The sequence below is a fragment of the Ovis canadensis genome, chromosome 18, assembly GCF_042477335.2.
Source record: "Ovis canadensis isolate MfBH-ARS-UI-01 breed Bighorn chromosome 18, ARS-UI_OviCan_v2, whole genome shotgun sequence".
Classification (NCBI taxonomy): Eukaryota; Metazoa; Chordata; class Mammalia; order Artiodactyla; family Bovidae; genus Ovis; species Ovis canadensis.
Window position 1 is genome coordinate 79,247,656 of NC_091262.1, and position 18,177 is coordinate 79,265,832.

General features: G+C 34.1%; 1 long non-coding RNA gene, 10 other non-coding genes and 1 pseudogene across 15 annotated transcripts in view; all 12 read left to right on the top strand.

Annotated features, from left to right (window-relative positions):
- Positions 1-11,748, top strand: part of LOC138423653 (uncharacterized) — a 77,638-nt gene extending 65,890 nt beyond the window's left edge. For 2 of the 5 annotated variants that reach the window (XR_011250359.1, XR_011250360.1), the window contains exons 11-19: positions 2,050-2,091; positions 2,957-3,006; positions 4,719-4,777; positions 7,090-7,173; positions 7,994-8,053; positions 8,961-9,031; positions 9,419-9,477; positions 10,393-10,476; positions 11,360-11,748. This is a non-coding gene — a long non-coding RNA (uncharacterized lncRNA). Of the gene's footprint in view, positions 1-86; positions 148-2,049; positions 2,092-2,956; positions 3,007-3,355; positions 3,569-4,718; positions 4,778-7,089; positions 7,174-7,993; positions 8,054-8,960; positions 9,032-9,418; positions 9,478-10,392; positions 10,477-11,359 lie in introns of all 5 variants that reach the window. The other 3 variants (XR_011250361.1, XR_011250358.1, XR_011250362.1) reach the window with 3 other exon arrangements.
- LOC138424003 (small nucleolar RNA SNORD113/SNORD114 family) lies at positions 523-595 on the top strand. The gene has a single exon (XR_011250578.1). It is a non-coding gene; the product is annotated as a small nucleolar RNA SNORD113/SNORD114 family (small nucleolar RNA).
- On the top strand, positions 4,209-4,280 carry LOC138424020 (small nucleolar RNA SNORD113/SNORD114 family). The gene has a single exon (XR_011250595.1). It is a non-coding gene; the product is annotated as a small nucleolar RNA SNORD113/SNORD114 family (small nucleolar RNA).
- Positions 5,127-5,201, top strand: LOC138423988 (small nucleolar RNA SNORD113/SNORD114 family). Its single transcript, XR_011250563.1, has one exon. It is a non-coding gene; the product is annotated as a small nucleolar RNA SNORD113/SNORD114 family (small nucleolar RNA).
- LOC138424010 (small nucleolar RNA SNORD113/SNORD114 family) lies at positions 6,492-6,568 on the top strand. Its single transcript, XR_011250586.1, has one exon. It is a non-coding gene; the product is annotated as a small nucleolar RNA SNORD113/SNORD114 family (small nucleolar RNA).
- Positions 7,457-7,529, top strand: LOC138423996 (small nucleolar RNA SNORD113/SNORD114 family). The gene has a single exon (XR_011250572.1). It is a non-coding gene; the product is annotated as a small nucleolar RNA SNORD113/SNORD114 family (small nucleolar RNA).
- Positions 9,137-9,211, top strand: LOC138423986 (small nucleolar RNA SNORD113/SNORD114 family). Its single transcript, XR_011250561.1, has one exon. It is a non-coding gene; the product is annotated as a small nucleolar RNA SNORD113/SNORD114 family (small nucleolar RNA).
- Positions 9,633-9,709, top strand: LOC138423985 (small nucleolar RNA SNORD113/SNORD114 family). The gene has a single exon (XR_011250560.1). It is a non-coding gene; the product is annotated as a small nucleolar RNA SNORD113/SNORD114 family (small nucleolar RNA).
- On the top strand, positions 10,808-10,885 carry LOC138423991 (small nucleolar RNA SNORD113/SNORD114 family). The gene has a single exon (XR_011250566.1). It is a non-coding gene; the product is annotated as a small nucleolar RNA SNORD113/SNORD114 family (small nucleolar RNA).
- Positions 11,749-16,459: 4,711 nt separating the features above from the next.
- On the top strand, positions 16,460-16,533 carry LOC138423992 (small nucleolar RNA SNORD113/SNORD114 family). The gene has a single exon (XR_011250567.1). It is a non-coding gene; the product is annotated as a small nucleolar RNA SNORD113/SNORD114 family (small nucleolar RNA).
- Positions 16,534-17,247: 714 nt separating this feature from the next.
- On the top strand, positions 17,248-17,328 carry LOC138424016 (small nucleolar RNA SNORD113/SNORD114 family; annotated as a pseudogene).
- Positions 17,329-17,991: 663 nt separating this feature from the next.
- On the top strand, positions 17,992-18,064 carry LOC138423995 (small nucleolar RNA SNORD113/SNORD114 family). Its single transcript, XR_011250571.1, has one exon. It is a non-coding gene; the product is annotated as a small nucleolar RNA SNORD113/SNORD114 family (small nucleolar RNA).
- Positions 18,065-18,177: the final 113 nt, after the last annotated feature.

Consider the following 18,177-nt stretch of genomic DNA (forward strand, 5'->3'; position numbering starts at 1 on the left):
AACCTAGTGTCACACAGCTAATATCCTTTCAATCTGTCTACATCTGGACTGTTCCTTCTTTTGAACATTGGCGTTCGACCCTACAGAATGAAGGCTGGGTGCTTCAATCAGTCTTCTCTGAGGAAGATCTTGGCGGTTCCTTAGTGGGTAAGGATCCTAATGACTCAAATATAATAGTACTAGTCAAAAGATGTTGTCATAAGATTTTGGAGTGAATTTTTCATTAGACTTAATTGAATTATTTAGATTAGGAAAGTGCACGAGAGCTGGAGTAAGATGCATATGAAGCAGGGGTGTTCACTGATCCATACATACCTCAATGAAAGCCACTAGAAAAGAGGTTGCATCTGTTGAGAAAGATCTAGTTTATGCGAAAAGAGCCTGCATACAGATCTTGGTCATTTCTAAGGATCTTGTTCTTGGCATTTTTTTCTATTCACGGCCATTGATGTTATTTCTGTTGGTGGATCAGTGAATGGATCAATAAATAAAGGTATAAATGAAGTAAAAGATTATTTAGCCTGGATCGATGATGAGTACCCTGGGGTGTCTGAAGTCAAGGACTTTGATTAAACCCTGTAACTCTGAGGTCCATTGTAAAAAGATTCATTTCTCTTTGTTATCTCTATAGGAAATGAGCTTGCTCAAGGATTTAAAAATATTCAAGAGTTTGTTCTTGTGTTTGGGCTTCTTAGTATTGTATTTTCAGTAAATCAATGCATGAATAAATCAAGAAAGTATAAATGAATAAGGACAAAATGGTTTATTCCTGGTTCAAATATGACAGAGTATAATATAATATATGTAATATAAAAATCATTATTAATACATTTCTTAAGCACTGGGTTCCAGTAAAATAAATTGACTAAAGCTTACCACTTTGGGTAAAGAACATTTCCATAAGTGGATGTAAAGAGCTCATGCTCTATTTCTGGGCTGGTTTGTTAGTTTTTGTTTTATTAAGAGAAGGGCAAAGCTTTTACTTAATTATTGATTAACTATCTACCTAATAGAGAGAAGGCTTTATACAGGGATCTATGTTAAGAATATGTCACATGACCAGTTATGATTAATCGAATGATCTTTGTTACTTTTTAATTAAAAAAATTATCTAATCTTTTTCCTGTGCCTGATGAGCATATGGACAGGCATTAATACTGTCCTGATTCTTTTGTGTCACAAATATTAATGTTACTGTTATAAATGTATCAAGTAATAAGTTAATATTTTAATCAGTTACTTGGACCATTTGTTATGAAACAAGGAGAGTGATTAATCCACTTCTAACAATTGCTATCTAGATAAAGGAACTGGAGCTAGGCTCTTAAGTTTTGGAATGGTTGTTATATTTAGAGAGTATTTCTCTTCCTGGTTGTTGGTGTAGTTTCTTTAAGAAATGTAAGATAAAATGGCTCCATGTGTAGTTATATACATGAATACATTTATGAAGGTGCAAGAGGCATGGACAATCGCTGAGAATGTGCTTGAATCTAAGATTGAGATTACCTGAGTTCTTTCCACACAAGTTTCATTTGGAAAGGTGTTACAGCTCATGGGCTTCCCCCGTTGGTTAGACTGTAAAGAATATGCCTGCAATGCAGGAGAGCTGGGTTCAATCCCTGCATCGGGAAGATCACCTGGAAAAGGAAATGGCAACCCACTCCAGTATTCTTGTCTGGAGAATTCCATGGGCAGAGGAGCCTGGTGGGCTACAGTCCATGGGGCTGTGACACGATTTAGCAACTGAACAGCTATAGCTCTCACCCGACCGGATAGAGTGCATGCACACAGCCGCGTAATAGTCACAGCGCTTATTCTTCTGTCTCATGTTAGTTTCAGAGGTGCTCATTATATTCATTAAATTTAATACTTGGTTCAATCAATCATTATGTCATTCAGAGTTTTAATAAACAATAAGTACTAGCGTTTATGCCTCATCACTTGTTTAGTTGACTTGAGTTTAACTAAAAAAACCTGAATCTAGGTTGCCGTATTTTTCTACCTGCCTGTCTTATCTGTCTATTTTAATATTTGCTTTGTACTCTACAGAATGGATGCTCAATGATTCAATTAAGGACTGTAGAAACTTATGTAAGTAACAGCCAAAGTAATTGCTTCTGGTTTGGTGGTTTGTCATGGGTGTTAACTCTATTATTGAAAGGGATAAATGGCTACAAGTACAAATTAAATGAATGGAGGTCTTATGTAGGCCAATTCAGTACATCTGTGGTCAATTAAGAAGAAAAAAGGAAGACCATTTTATTTATTTTCACAGTTAATTACTCAATTAATTAATGTACAATGTATTATCAATTTTAATTTGAATCACAGTTGATTTAAGCCTCCCTCTATAAAGACATAGTTTTGTCACATAAGGCTATCTGTGCTTGAAAATCAAAGGAACTGTTAAATGCTCACTCAAGGACAGGGGTCTGAAATAGTTTAGATAAAATCAAACCCTGATTCTTTTCATATCACATATTGTGATCTCTAATCAAACACAAAGTTTTCCCACACTTAGTCAATTTCAAGATCCCTAAAAGAAAAACATAAGTACTGTATTTATTGAAAAAAATTTGTGTATAAATGGACCCAGAGAATTTAAACTTGTGTTGTTCAAGGGTCAACTGTATATCAATAAATAAAGAGTTTGAAGCATTGTCCAACTCTAGTAATGTCCCAGGAAGTAAGAGAATCTGTAAATAAATGTTAAAAAGACTAGTTCAGTTCAGAAAGTCATGTCTTTGGCTAATGATGCTATAGAAAGTACATGTAATAATTACTCTTCCTATTCTGGCTCAGTGTTAAGCTTGATGTTCACTTTCTTCAGGGAAACGTCAGTAAATATTAACCCTAATAAATAAATACCTAAGCTACTGGTGTAATGAAAGATGAAATGCATGGATTAATGAACATGATATCTTAGTTCTTTTCATTTTCTCTGCTTTGTACTCAGGGTGGGTGTGCCAAGCTAATTTAAAGATCTTTCCTGGTCAGGAGCTCTAGGTAAGAGTCAAAGTTATAATCTTATTTCTTGTGGTGATTTGTTTAGGATGTTAACTATAATATTAAAAAATAACAATATAATTTTAAAAGGCCAACCATAGCCTCCTAATACATTTGGAATTGACATGAACCATTATGTTGATTTATCAATATTTGCAACCGTGTACATAATCAGCAAAATGTAAATTCAGAAAAAAACCAAATGAGTCTATGGAAAGATGTTAGAGATACTTGAAGGTTTTGTTTTCCAGCATAGATATGTATTTTATAACAACTGCTTTATTATAAATGTAAGGCTAGAAGGCCTCCCTGGGTGGTGTAGTCAAACAGAATCTGCCTACCAATGCAGGAGACACAAGAGATGTGAGTTTGATTCCTGGTTCGGGAAGATCCCCTGCAGTAGCAAATGACAACCCACTCAGGAAATGGCAACCCGCTCCAGTATTCTTGCCTGGAAAATTCCATGGACAGAGAAGCCTGGTGGGCTAAAGTTCATGGGGTCACAAAGAATCGGACACAACTGAGCGATTGAGCGTGTAAGGCTAGAAATAAGAAACAAACAGTAAGTTAGTTAAAAAATAAATGCTTCAAGCACATTTCCTCCAGCTAGATGTTATAGATAATATAAATAATGGCCAGTATTTATTCTGCATTAGTAGAGTGTTCAGTGTGGTTTATTTTCTAGCAAAGAGTTATATATTAACCTTGGTAATATATAGCATAATCACTGAATAATGAAATGTAGATCCAAAGATTAATAGAGAAAGCATCTCAATCATGTTTTGGAATGGACACATTCTGACTGATTTAAGCATACGCCTTGGTCAGAGTAGTCTCTAAATTTGCCTGTACTTAGAAACCAACATAAGAGTGTTCTGATTTTACTTTGGGTGGTTTGTTTAGTTTATTCTTTGAAATATTGAAAAATATATTCAGGATAAAAAAATACTAACCATGGTCCAGTGATTAAATTGGAAATGTATGAAACACTGGGTTGATTAATCTAGCTTTAGAATAATGAGGGTGATTAATGAAAGAAGTATACTCAATTAAGCAGTGATTGTAAAGAAAAATGAGGAAGCTACTGAAGGCTCTTATCCCTGAGCTTTTGTGACTCAGATATTTATTTAATTATGATTAGTAAATTAATGAACTAATCACTAAACAGAAGTAGATGGGAGGAAGGAAAAGAGGTCCAAACCTGGATCAATGATGATGTCTGATGGCGTGTGAATTATATATGGTAAATACCGTGGTAAATACTTTATGTTCAACAGAAAACAAAATCTATCTCCTCTGTTGCAAATTATTCTATGGATCAGTGATAGGAGTAAACAACAATATTGTTATTCTAATTTTGGATTCATGAATTTCTATATTATTAATATAAATTGATCAATGATAGAACCAATAAACAAAATATAACTAAAAACAAGAATGAAGCCTTATCAACCATAGTGTATTTCGTGGGGCCAGAAATAATATTAATCTAAATTAGAGAAACTGATGCACATAAAGAAATATATAGACCAAAGGAATTAGCTCTTTGTCTAAGGATCGTATCATTATATTTCTATTTATGCTCACAGATATGTAAACCATGGAAAATGTAAATACCTTTGTGACTGAGTAAATGAAATGAAGAAAATAAGAACCAATATACAGATAGTCTCAATTTTTTTCTATCACCTCCTCTGCTTTTTACTCCTCAGAATGGATGCCTATTAGCAGATTTCGGCATCTCCCACGGTCATACGCTCTGTAGACCAAGGTGAGTAATGCAGTAAGCAAATTTGTGTCTTTGAAAGCTTTTTTCTCTCTCTGTATTCACTGTATTATGAAAAGTTTGAAATATAATTAGCATTAGTAATAATGAGGTAACTAATGAACTTATACAGATGAGAATAAAGTTGATTAGTCAATAGTTGCTGCAATGAAGTTGATTATTGAAATAAATATATTCCATGAGCCAAAATATTCTTCACGCACAAGTTAGTCATATTGAAGGAGTTGCCCTTCAGTTTTTCGATTCATAGATACTTATTTTATTGTTACTAATGAATTAGTAAAGTGATCAGGAAACAAAGGTAGATCAGAATGAAGAAAAAGGGTCTGAAGGTTGGACCAATGATGATGACTGATGGCATATGAGTTGGATACAATGAATACTGTGTGTCTGAAACTCTGAGGTCCAGCGAAAGAAATCTAGTTAATTTCCTTAGTTGGGAGTATCCCTACAGGCAGATGTCAGGAATATGTAGGGACCTTGTTTTATTCTTCGTGGGTCATGAAGTTTTTAAAAAAATTATTATAACAATATTACTGACTGAATCAAAAAGTATATAAATGAATAAAAATGAATGAATGACTAAAAATGGGTTAAGTATTGTTCTCTACTTAAATGTGTATTAAAGAGAAATGACATTAATATGACTTAAAATGAATAACTGATGAATCAAGTACATTATGCATTTTTGAGTAAAGATGATATAGACATTGATATGTAGTAGCCCATTATCGATCCGAGTCTGTTGCAAGTTGGATGTTTGTTTTGTTAAGGGAAACACAATTAAATATTACTATATACTATAGTATATAGTACTATAGTATATAATATTACTATAAATTAATATATAGTAATACTTAATTGTGTTTCCCTTAACAAACAAACATTCATTTTTATTCATTTATATACTTTTTGATTCTGTCAGTAATATTGTTATAATAATTTTTTTAAAAAAAATTAAATTTAAAATTTTAATTTTTAATTAATTTTAATTTTTTAAATTAAATTTTTTTCTTAAAATTATTATAACAATATTACTGATAGAATCAAAAAGTACATAAATGAATAAAAATGAATGAATGACTACAAATGGGTTAAGTATTGTTCTCTACTTAAATGTGTAGTAAAGAGAAATGACATCAATATGAATTAAAATGAATGATGAATCAAGTATATTATGCATTTTTTTTATAAATTAATAAATACCTAAGTGACTATGTATGAACTGTGGAAAGTAGGGCTCAGTGGATAGAATATCTCAAATTTATATCGCCGGAGTCTGCTTGGTACTATGCGGAAATGACGCTCCAGCTGATTTCAGCTTTTGCTGTGATCAGCATTGTCCTATTGCCTCTGGATCAGAAAGAGAAAAAGCTGAATGATGGTCACGTTTGTCACCTTAGATTGGGTCACGTGTTTAAATGTATTCCTTGAATTATTTGAAGTATTAAATAAAGAAGTTATGGCCAATGATAAATATGCTGTGAAACATATTTTTAAATTAGTATTGTGCCCCATTGACATTGGTTAAGGAAAGAGCATCGGTTCATGTGTGAAATATTTCTATAGATAGATATTGGAGATATTCAGGGATCTTATTCTTGGATGGTGTGACTTTTTTTTCATTTTATTATTACTAATTAATTAATGATTGGTTTTATACAAATGTAGAAATGAATGAAAAAAAAGAAAGTCAACATGAAGCAATGAAGATAATTGATGCCTCATGAATTGTAGATGGTGAATAATATGTGTGTCTGGAACTTTGAGGTCTAACACAAAACATGATTAATCAAATCCCTTTGTTGGAAATGATCTTGTAGAGACAGATACTAGAAATATATAGAGATCATAGTCTTACCCTGGGTTCTTTGATTAAATTTATTATTGTTAGTGGATCAATAATGTAACTATTAAAGAAGTGTAAATAAATAGATGAAGGAGTATTAAAGAAGTAATAAAGGAATAGATAAATAAAAAGAGAGTGAAGTGTTATCTAACTGTGAAGATATGTGGTGAGGCAAGAATTATTATTAATAGAAACTGAAAACACTGATGCCTCTTAGGTATCAACTAATCAAAGATCACAGAGTCAGTTTTTATTTTCTGATCATTAGAGTCAGTTTTATTTTCTATGTCAATCTTAAATTTGAGGTTATTCCTTTTGTTAAAAAAATTCAAGTATGAAAAATTAATGACTATCAAAGTGATTTAAATAAATAAAATATGGAAAGGAAAATCAGTTCAGAGAAGGTCTCTTTTTTATTGACTCATCTACTCTGCTTCGTATCTCTCAGAATGGACCAGTGGAGCTGGTTGAAAAGCTCTTTCACGGACGTGCTCTCTGGTTGTCTCCATGCCTTTGGTGTGTAGAGGCCCATGTGAGTAGTGAAGTTTTTGTCTTCTTTTGATAGGTTTTTAAAAAGCATATTTATTGGCCAATGATAAATATGAGATTATTCCCAAGCCTTTTTTTAAGTTAAAATTTAGGGTAGAGTAAGAGTAATTAATGAAACAGATCATGTGGTAAATGATTCTAAGGACAGACGTAGAATACTCAAGTTTCCTATTCTTTGGCTTTGTATGAATTGTAGAGTTTTAGAAACTATTATTTAGGAATAAGGAATTAGCGTACAGGAGAGTGAATAAAAAGAGGCTGAAATGTGGATCAATGATGACCGTTGGTGGAGTATGAGTCATGGACAATGACAACTTCATTCTGGAATCTGAGGTCTACGGAAAAGACGTAGAGTCTATTGCCTCTTTTTGAAATGATCCTATAGGCTGATTTTAGGAATCTAAATGGACTGTTCTCTTAGATTATTTTCATGGATTTTGATTCTTCTTATAAGTGGATCAATTAATTAAGAAACAATGTATAAATATTAAAAAGTGAAGATTAATAGCATGAAGATATGTGGTAAGGCAATAAAAACCACTAAAATATATTGAGAATACTGAATTCCATTAAGCAAAATAAGTGGTTTGAGTGCCTTAACTTCTTTGGCTCATGTTAATATAGATGTTCTTATTCTGGGTCCATAGCCAGTTCAATATTACTCATTTTTTAAAAAAGGAAATTTGTAAGTATCATTCCAAATTAGTATATTAGTAATTGATAGACTAAATGTAAGGCAGAGTGCACACAATAATGGATTTAGTGTCTTGATTTTGTTATGTGTTTTGCTTTGTTCTTCTCAGAAACAGAATGCTGAACCTCGAAGTTCATGGTGGCCTCACTGTAGGAGCGTTAAGCCCACTGTGAGTAGTAATCAAAGCTTGTGCTTGGTTTGGGTGATGTGTTGAGGGTTTCCATGTAATAATTTAAAATGTATTAAGTATAAGAAAAGAGACCAACTACGGTCCAGCAATTAAACTGGAAATGTATGAAACAGGATGGTGTTTAATCTATTTTTACAATAGTGACTAATGGAAGAGCTATATTCAATTAGGCAATGATTCTAAAGAAGAATGATACTGAAGGCTCTTGCGCTTGTGTTTCTGTGGTTCGTGTATATTTACTTAATTTCAATTAGTATATTGATGAATTAATGTATAAGGAATGTAGAGGAAAATGAGAGAAAGACGCCTAACTTCAGGTCAGTGTGGCATAAGAGTCACTCACATGCCACACGTTTGGAAGTCTGCAGGCCAACACACAAAAATCTCATCTGTTTCCTTTCTCATCAATGAGCCTATGGATTGATGTTAGGAATATATAATTATATTCTTCTTATAATTTTCAATTCATAGGTTTCTATATTAATATAAATGAATCCATAACAGAACTAATAAATGACATGGAAAAAAATAATGGTGATACTGATGCCTTGTCCACCCATGAATGTATGTGGTGAGGCGAGAAATAATATAAACTGAGAAAACTGATGCTTGTTGAGAAGTAAATGGACCAGTGATGTCACCCCCTTTTCTAAGGATCGTGCAGACAATGACATTGATAAGTAGGACCCAGTTTGATAAGCCTGGGTCTGTCTCAAGTAGAGAATGTCAACTTTGTAATATTATAAATTTATATATAGATCATATGTACATATGTTTAGAAGAGTTAATAGTTACCTGAGTAAATAAAAAAATGATGAAAACAAAGACTGAGGGAGAAAAGAAAGATTTCGATTTTTCATTGTTTATTTTTCCTTGTGCCTCCCAGAATCAGTCCACTCAAGCGGATATATGCGTTTTCCATGGTTCCCTTTGTGTATTGAGAGCCTAGAGAAGAATGTGAGTAAAGGTTCAAGTTCTTGTATTTCATGAGGTTTTGTAAAATGTAATTCAAAGCACCGATCATGAAAAATGTGCATGAGAATGAAGAAACGGGCTCAGGTCTGGACCAGTGATGACTGTTGGTGGAGTATGAGTCACGGACGATGACCACTTCGTGTCTGAAACTCTGAGGTCCAGTCAAAGTCTGCTGCCTCTGTTTGCAGTGATCTTACGGAAAGATGTTAGAATCGTGTTTCTAAGGATCACATTATTATCTTTATATATAAGCTTATATATAAGCATAAATTATGAAAAATAGTACTCATAACTGAAGAAAACAAAGACCAATTCAGAGAAAGTCTTAGTTGTTTTTTTTTGTTTGTTTGTTTGCTCTGTACTCCTCAGAATGGACGCACACCAGTGGGTTTCAGTATCTTCTGTGGACTTGGACTCTATAGACTGATGTGAGTAATACAGTAATTAAAATTTATGTCTTTGAGAACTTTTTTCTCATGTATTCACTGTATTATAAAAGTGTAAAATGTAATTAATATTGGTTAATTAATGAATCAGTCAACAGACTTATGCCGATAAGAATGAGGAAATAGAGGCCTATACATGGACCAGTGATGATGACTGATGGCGTATGAGTCATGGATGGTGAATACTATATGTGCCTGAAACTCTGAGGTCCAAAAAAAGTGAAAATGAAAGTCACTCAGTTGTGTCCAACTTTTTGCAACCCCATGAAATGTACAGTCCATAGAATTCTCCAGGCCAGGATACTGGTGTGGGTAGCCTTTCCCTTCTCTACGGGATCTTCCCAACCCAGGGATTGAACCCAGGTCTCCCATATTGCAGGCAGATTCTTTACCAGCTTAGTCACAAGGGAAGCCTGAGGTCCAATAAAAACGAAATATAATCTGTTGCTTCTATTTGGCATACTATTACAGACAAATATTAGGAAAACAAAAGAATAATTTTCTTGGCTTGAGTTTATCAATTTTTCATCTTACTATGAAAAATTGCCCAAAGAAAAAATCAATGTACAAGTGTAAATAAATTACATTGAAGATGTTGGAGTATATTCACTCTTAATATATGTGGTGAGTCAATGAAAACTCTTAATATTGATTGATAATACTGAAGTTCATTAAGTTCAGGTCCTTGACCTCTGTGGCTAAGAACGATGCAGACAGTAAATGACAGTAATTGTTCTTATTCTTGGTCTTTGTCAAGCTTGACCTTGTTTTGTTTGTTAAGAATAAGTTAATAAATATGATCCCAATGTACTATATTCCTAAGCAACTATGTAAAAACTAAAATTAGTATAGTGTCCTTCAATTTTGTTATCATCTGCTCTGATTTGTATTCCTCAGAATGGATGCACCTGAATTTATTAAGCATTTGACTGGGATCAGGGCCTCTGCTGGTTTTCCTGTGTATAAATACATGTGGGTCATGTAAGTAGTTGTCAAATTCTTCTCTTGGATTGGGTGTTTGTTTATTCATTGTGATAATAAAAATAGCATTAAATGTATTCAAAGAAGAGTAGCCATGGTTTATAGATGAATACAGAAGTGACAGGAGATGTTCTGTTGCTTAATTGGTGTTGATATCAATGAAGATGATCAATGAAGGAAGTATATTCCATGTGGCAAATGAGTATATAGACAGATATTAAGTATCTTTTCCTTGAGTATTTGTGATTCACAGATATTTATTTTACTATTATTAGTGAACTGATGAGTTGATCAGTAAATAGATATGAGAATGAAGGATGAGTTCCTTACTTGGACCAATGATGAAGACTAGTGGAGTATGAGTCACACATACGATGAGTACTCACGTGTCTGAAACTCTGAGGTCCAACAGGAAGAAATCTAGCCCAATCCCTCTATTGATTCTACTGATTCTATTGACAGATGTCAGGAATATTTTCAATATAAAGATATTGTTCTTGGTCTTTGTGTTCATGAATTTTTACCAACTCTTACTCTAAAAGAATAAATGGCAGAATAAATAAACAAATGTTTAAGTAAAGATGAAGAGGCTGAAATATTGTTCATTCTTAAAATGTATAGTCATGAAAAGAATACTAATATAAATTGAAGCCAATATTAGATGGATCAAGTGTATTATATCTTTATCCAAGGATGATGCAGACAATAAGTAATAGTTTCTACTCTGAATCTGGTACAACTTTGATGCTTCATCTGTTAAGTGAAAAATAAATAAATATTACCATTAATCAGTAAATACATAAATGACTCTTTGATGGAAAAAGTGAATACATGGAGAGAATGTCTCCATTTTTTATCATCTTCTCTGCTTGGTACTATCCAGAATGGATCCTACAAGCTGATCTAAGCTTCTGCTCTGATTAAGATCATCATGTTGCCTCTCTCAGGAGGGTAACAAAGGTTAGTAAATGTTAAAGTTCTTGTCTTTGTTTATTTGTTTAAGGATTTCACAGTAATATTAAAAAATAATAAATATAATGAAAACGGACTATGTCCAAATATAAAAATCATTTGAAACATTATATAAATTAATTGATAATGAAATATTATGTTGTTTAACAAAAATTGAAGTTCATTGATCAAAGAGATAAAGTCTACATGAGATAGGATTCTATATAGTATGTTTAGGATATTCAAATATCTTGTTCTGGGATTGTGGAATCATGTATGCATTATATCATTATCAATGAATTAATTTAATTTAGTTGATCAGAAGTAGAAATGAATGAAGGAAAAGAGACTCAAACATAGACCCGTGATGTCAGCTGGTGGCAAATGAATACTAGGCAATGAATACTATGTGTCTGTTACTCCCAACACAAAAGATAATTAGTTGAATCTCTCTTTTGGAAATGATCTGGTATATGGATTTAGAAATATATCAAGAATCACATTCTTATTTTGACATCCTCGAGTAAGATTTATTATTACTAATGGAGTGATGGTAGAATAAAATAGAAGTAAGTAGATAAAGAGGAATGCCCAACTCATCTGCCAATACAGGAGACATAGAGACACCGTTTTGATCCCTTGCTCAGGAAGATCTCCTGGAGGAGGGCACTCCAGTACTCTTGCCAGGAGAATCCCCGGACAGAGTCATCTGGTGGGGGATGATCCATAGGGTTGCAAAGAGCTACAAAGAGTTGGACACAAATGAAGTGACTTGGCATGCACCCACACTATTGGCATTTTTCATTTTATTTAAAAACATGAATAGTTTGTGAAATTACTTCATGAATTAAAGAATGGACAGATGAAAATTAAAATTACTAATTACTAGCTATCAACTAATAAAGTTAAGGAAGACCAAATATGGATATATGCTGAAGATATGCAGTGTGGCAAGTTTTATGAAGTTATTGAATTCAGTATAATTTTCTAAAAGTTTGAGGCTTTTACATTCTCCTTCACAGCTACTTATTATTCCAGATTAGGTTTGCACCACAGTTTACAAACATTCCTCTGTCAAGAAGATCTAAGCTATTAATTTAGTGAAGCAACCTGCAGGAAAATGTAAGATATTTGCAGTGCTTGAATGTGGAGTGGATAGTGAGTCTGTGATGGTTCTTTTTTACATCTTTAAAGAAGGTAGAATTTAAATGAGAAAGAGTCAAGCAGGAACCCATGATGTGAATGGAATGCATTCTGAATGTGTCTTGTGATTAATTCATTTCTGCATCATTGAAGTTCATTTCAAAAGGAGATTTGATATTATTATCCGTGGGAATAAGTCTTTAGTTAGATTTCTGTAATTTTCAAGAATCTAATTCTGGGGTTTAGATAGATACGGGGGACTTGTTACAGTAGTCTATAGGAATAAATTAAGGAATCAACAGGTAGATGGTTAGATAGAAATTTTTGTTCATCTAGTTCTGAAGTGCAGCATTATGTTAAGAAACCAGTAGATCAAAGGTATTTCCTCTCTGGTTCGGTAAATGTACAGCAGGGTTCTCACACTTGATCAGAATCACCCAAAGGGTTGGTTAGATGACAGGTTGCTGGTCCCAGAGTCAGCATTTCTGACTCAGCACAGTTACTGTGGTTTCCACTTATCTGTCTTCCTAATATTTTTCCCAAGTTCTGCTAATGCTGCCTATCAGGAAACTGTTTCTAGAGCATCACTGATAAAGTCAAATATATGTCATAATAATTAGTGGTCTTGCTGTGTGTCAGTGCTGAGTTTCAGGTAGCATATTTTTCAAGAAATAACAAATTTAGTAATTAATAAATATCTAAATATTTAATGGAGAGGGGGCTCTCCAGTTGGCTCAGATGGTAAAGAATCCACCCACAGGAGACACAGGAGATGCGGATGCAATCCCTGGGTTGGGATGATCCCCTGGAGCAGGAAATGGCAACCACTCCAGTATTCTTGCCTGGAAAATCCCATGGACAGAGGTGCCTGGTGGACCACTGTCATTGGGGTTGCAAGGAGTCAGATATAACTGAGCATGCATGCACATGGAGAAAATATCTCATTCTTTTAACATTATCTTTGCAGACCACTAAATGGGTGCAGCTGAACTGAAAAGACCAAGGTCTCTGGACTGCCAGTATGTTTAAGAAATGAGTATATGACTACATAGATGAACAAAATCGATCAAGGACAGATCTGTATGAATGATGAGAAATGAAAATTTATGATTAATTTGATTATGATTAATTGGATCACTTTGGATGATTTTAAAAACAGTTTGAGTACCAGTCATCCAGTTTTACAGCTCTTTAAATTTTTGTTTTAGGTTTTCCCTAAACAATCCTTAGTTGGTAGCAATATAAGCTATTTTCATCATGAGGAAGAGCGCATTGGAGATGTAAGTATAATACTAGTCAGTAGTTTAGTTCTGAAAAAATATTTAGTTCTGATTGGGTTCATGGGCTTCCTCAGTAGCTCAGCGGTAATGAATCTCTCTGCTATGCAGGAGACGTGGGTTCGATCCCTGGGTAAGGAAGATCCTCTGGAAGAGGGCATGGCAGCCCACTCCAGTATTCTTGCCTGGAGAATCCCATGGGCAGAGGAGCCTGGCGGGTTACAGTCCATAGGGTCACAAAGAGTCAGACACGCACAATGCGTTCACATTATGAGAAAAAGGCCTACCATGGACCAATGATGGGAATGGAATGCATTTTGAAATATTTTTTTATGATCAAAACATCTACAAACTACTGAGGTCCATGACAAAAAAATTATGTTTACATCTGTGGAAAGGGATAGATTTCAGTAATGTTCAAGGAATATATTCTCAGTCTTTGGTGGTGCATGAATTTAGATTTTATTATCTTAAATAATTTAATGGAAGAATAAACAAATATGTCAGTGTATAAAATGAAAATGGTGAAGCATATCCGAGTATGAAAATATGTGGTGAGGCATGACTTACTATTAATATAACTTAGACCCTCATTAAGGAGGTTCTCATTAAGCAGTAAACGGATGAGGAAGTTACACTTTGGGGAAGAATGATAGTGGCAGGGAAACAAATTAGTCTGTTCTTGCTTCGAGTCTGTGGAGAAGGCAATGGCAGCCCACTCCAGCACTCTTGCCTGGAAAATCCCATGGACGGAGGAGCCTGGTGGGCTGCAGTCCATGGGGTCGCTAAGAGTCAGACATGACTGAGTGCCTTCACTTTCACTTTTCACTTTCATGCATTGGAGAAGGAAATGGCAACCCACTCCAGTGTTCTTGCCTGGAGGATCCCAGGGACAGGGGAGCCTGGTGGGCTGCCGTCTGTGGGGTCGCACAGAGTCAGACACAACTGAAGTGACTTAGCAGCAGCTTTGAGTCTGAGTCTGAGTTCAAGTAGCTTGTTTACTTTAGAAAAAAAGAAATAAATCACTATAAAATAATAAATACACAAGTGACTGACAAAATGCCATGAGAAAAGCAGGTGTTAATGGGATGAATGTCTCAAGGTTTTATCTGCATTGCTTATACTCAGAATGAACTGAACTAATAAGGTAAGCCTCCTGCCATGGCAGTGAATTCCGTATTAGGAGCAAGGGGACAAATGTGAGTAATAGGCCAAGCTCTTATCCTGGTGGGGGTGTCTTGTTTAAGAATATTCACTGTTTTGTTTAAAACATGCATTAAGTATAATCTAAGAAGTTTGCTGGGGCCCATTATGCAATTCATATGTCACACATGGTCCTTAATGAGTAGGTGCAAACCTAGACTGAAAATTGCTGAGGGAAATTATTGTATGCACAGATGTTAAGGATGCTTGAGGCTCTTGTGCTTGAGGTTTTGTGCTTCATGTAAATTTTTTTATTAATATTAGTCAATTGAAAGTTAATAATCAACAAGTATGCAAATAAATGAGGAGAAAGAGGGCAAATTGTGGACCAACAAAGGACAGCTGGTAGGGTATGAATTCATCAGGGGTGATGGATGGCCTGTGTCTGGCACTGAGTTGTACTATACAGAAAGAGACCTGGTCTGTTGTCTCTGCTGGATGTGATCCTGAGGCGGGCTAGGAATGCTAGTCCTAGAATTTAGTCCTGGACAAAGTTCTTGGACCTTAGTGGTTCATGAATTTTGGTGGCATTATTATTACAAAAAAAATCAATAACAAATCTATTCAATTACTTGAGTAAATAAAGATCAAGAGGGTAAAGTGTTGTTCAATTATGGGAGATGAGACAACAAATACTATTAATTTAATTTGGAAGTATGAGTATTTTTTAAGAAATAATTGGATCAAGGGTATGACCTCTTTAGCTAACTATCTCATGCATAGGCAGAGATAATATATAGTCACTGATAATGCTCTGTGTCAGTAGTGAGTTAAGAGTTGTTCTTTTTTTAGGACATGGGACAGAATTATTAACATCAATTAGTATATATTTAAATGACTACGAAAATGAAATGTGGAAGCAGTGATCAATGGACATAAGGCCTGAATTATTTTATCATCTGCTATGCTTTGTACTCCTCAGGATGGGTTCTCAATGCTGTTCAAGTTTCTACCATGATTCCTGTGATCAAAAAATGTATGGCTGCATCTATCTATGTGCAGGAACCAGTGTAAGTAATAGTTAAATTTCTTACTGACGTAGCTAATGGTATTCACTATAAAGACTTGGAACTTCCCTGGCAGTCTAGTGGTTTTAATTCCATCCTTCCGCTGCAAGGGACGTGGATTCAGTCCCTTTTCAGGGAACTATGATCCCACATGCTATGCAGCCAAAAAAACAAAAATCTATGAAATATAATGATGGAAGGCCAATCATAGCCTCATAATGAAGGTGGTGTTGGTAGGAAGCATGATGTTGATTAATTGGTATATTAAACACTGAGTCTGTTAGGAGACATATGTTAGGAATTTTCCAGAAACTACTTAGGTCTTTTGATTTACACACATTAATTTTGTTATTATTTGTGAATGATTGTATTAAACAAAAAATGAAGACTACAGGTTAAATCTGGACCAATGATGATGACTGGCGCATATGAGTCATGTATAGTGAATACTACGTGTCAGGAGCTCTGAGGTCCAACACAGAAAGAATCTGGTAGGAAATGTTGCTTTAGACATTTCTCATGTATATGCAAGGATCTGGTTTTCGACTTGTGGTCAGAGATTTAAAAAATATTTTTGTAAAAAAAATTAAAAAAAATATTTTTGTAACAGAATCAATAGGAGACTAAAGTTAATATCTGATTGATTAAGAGAAAAATAAATATTACTATAAATTAATATCTAAGTTACTATGTATATGAATGGTAGAAAGTATGGATTAATGGTGAGAGTGTCTTGATCCGTTTTTAATCACCTTGTATACTTGGTACTCTTCAGAACAGATACTGGAGTGGACTTCAGCTTCGGCTACAATGAAGATTATCATAGTGTCTCTGTCAGGAAAGAGACCAAGGTAGGTCACGATCAAAAATCTTGTCTTGGTTTGAGTCTTCATTTAAAGGCGTGTTTGGTATTATTAAAAATTCTTAAATTAAAAAGTTAGCTATTATCAATAATAAATACCTATGAAACTTGTTGATTAATTGATAGCATGTAACATTAAGATTGAATAACAAAAGAGATACAGTCCATGTGGGAAGTGATTGTAGAGACAAACTGTAGAATCTTACTCTTGGCTTTTTCATAAGGAATTATTTTTTCCTTATTATGAAAATTAGTAATTCAATAATTAATAATTTGATCAATACAAATACAGACATCCATGAAGAGAACGAGACCCAAACAGTAGACATGGACCACATAACAGTCGTCATGACTGGTGGCATATGAGTTGTAGATGATGAAGAAAAGTGTCTGAGGCACTGAGATCCAACACCCAAAATAACGTGGTCAAACTTTAATCTGGAAAGGATTTTATAGACAACTGTCAGAAAGACACAAACAGCATGTTCTTAGGTTTATAGATTTAGGTTTATTATGAATGGATCATAGATAGAATCATTAGAGAAGGAAGAAGGAGAAAATGAAGTAGTATTCAACCATGAGGTGAGGCAAAATATATTACTAATAAATTTTGAAAACACTGAAGCCCACTGAGGAATAAATGGTTCAAGTATGTTACTTCTTTGGCTAAGGATCATGTAGACATGGCTAATTAAGAGTCAGTTCTATTCTGGATCAGTTCCAAGGTTGAGTTTGTTCTCTTTGTTAATAGAAAAAATGTGTATGTGTAATGAAAAATTAATAGATACAAAAAAATGGAGTAAGTGATGTGGAAAGGAAGGATCAATGTAGATAAGATCCTAATCTTTTTTTATAAACTCGTGTGCTCTGTACTCCACAGACTGGACATACTTGAGATGATTTAACCATCTTCCATGATCCCAAGGCCTTTGGTTGCCTCTATAAAAGTATGGAGGCCAGTGTAAGTAATAGTAAACATTCTTTTGTTAATTTGAGTATTTACTTAACAGTATTTACCATATGATTAGGGTGAATTAATGAGTGAATAAACAAAGAGAAATTGTGCCAATCCTGGACCAATGATGATGACTGGTGGTTTGAATCACAGATGATAAATAATGTGTGCCTGAAACTCTGAGGTTCAGGAGAAGGGAATCCAATACGTTATCTCTGCTTGTAAAGATCCCATAGATAGAAATCAGGAATATACAGGGATCTTATTTTTTTCTGTGTTCATTCATGCGTTTTCACTTTATTG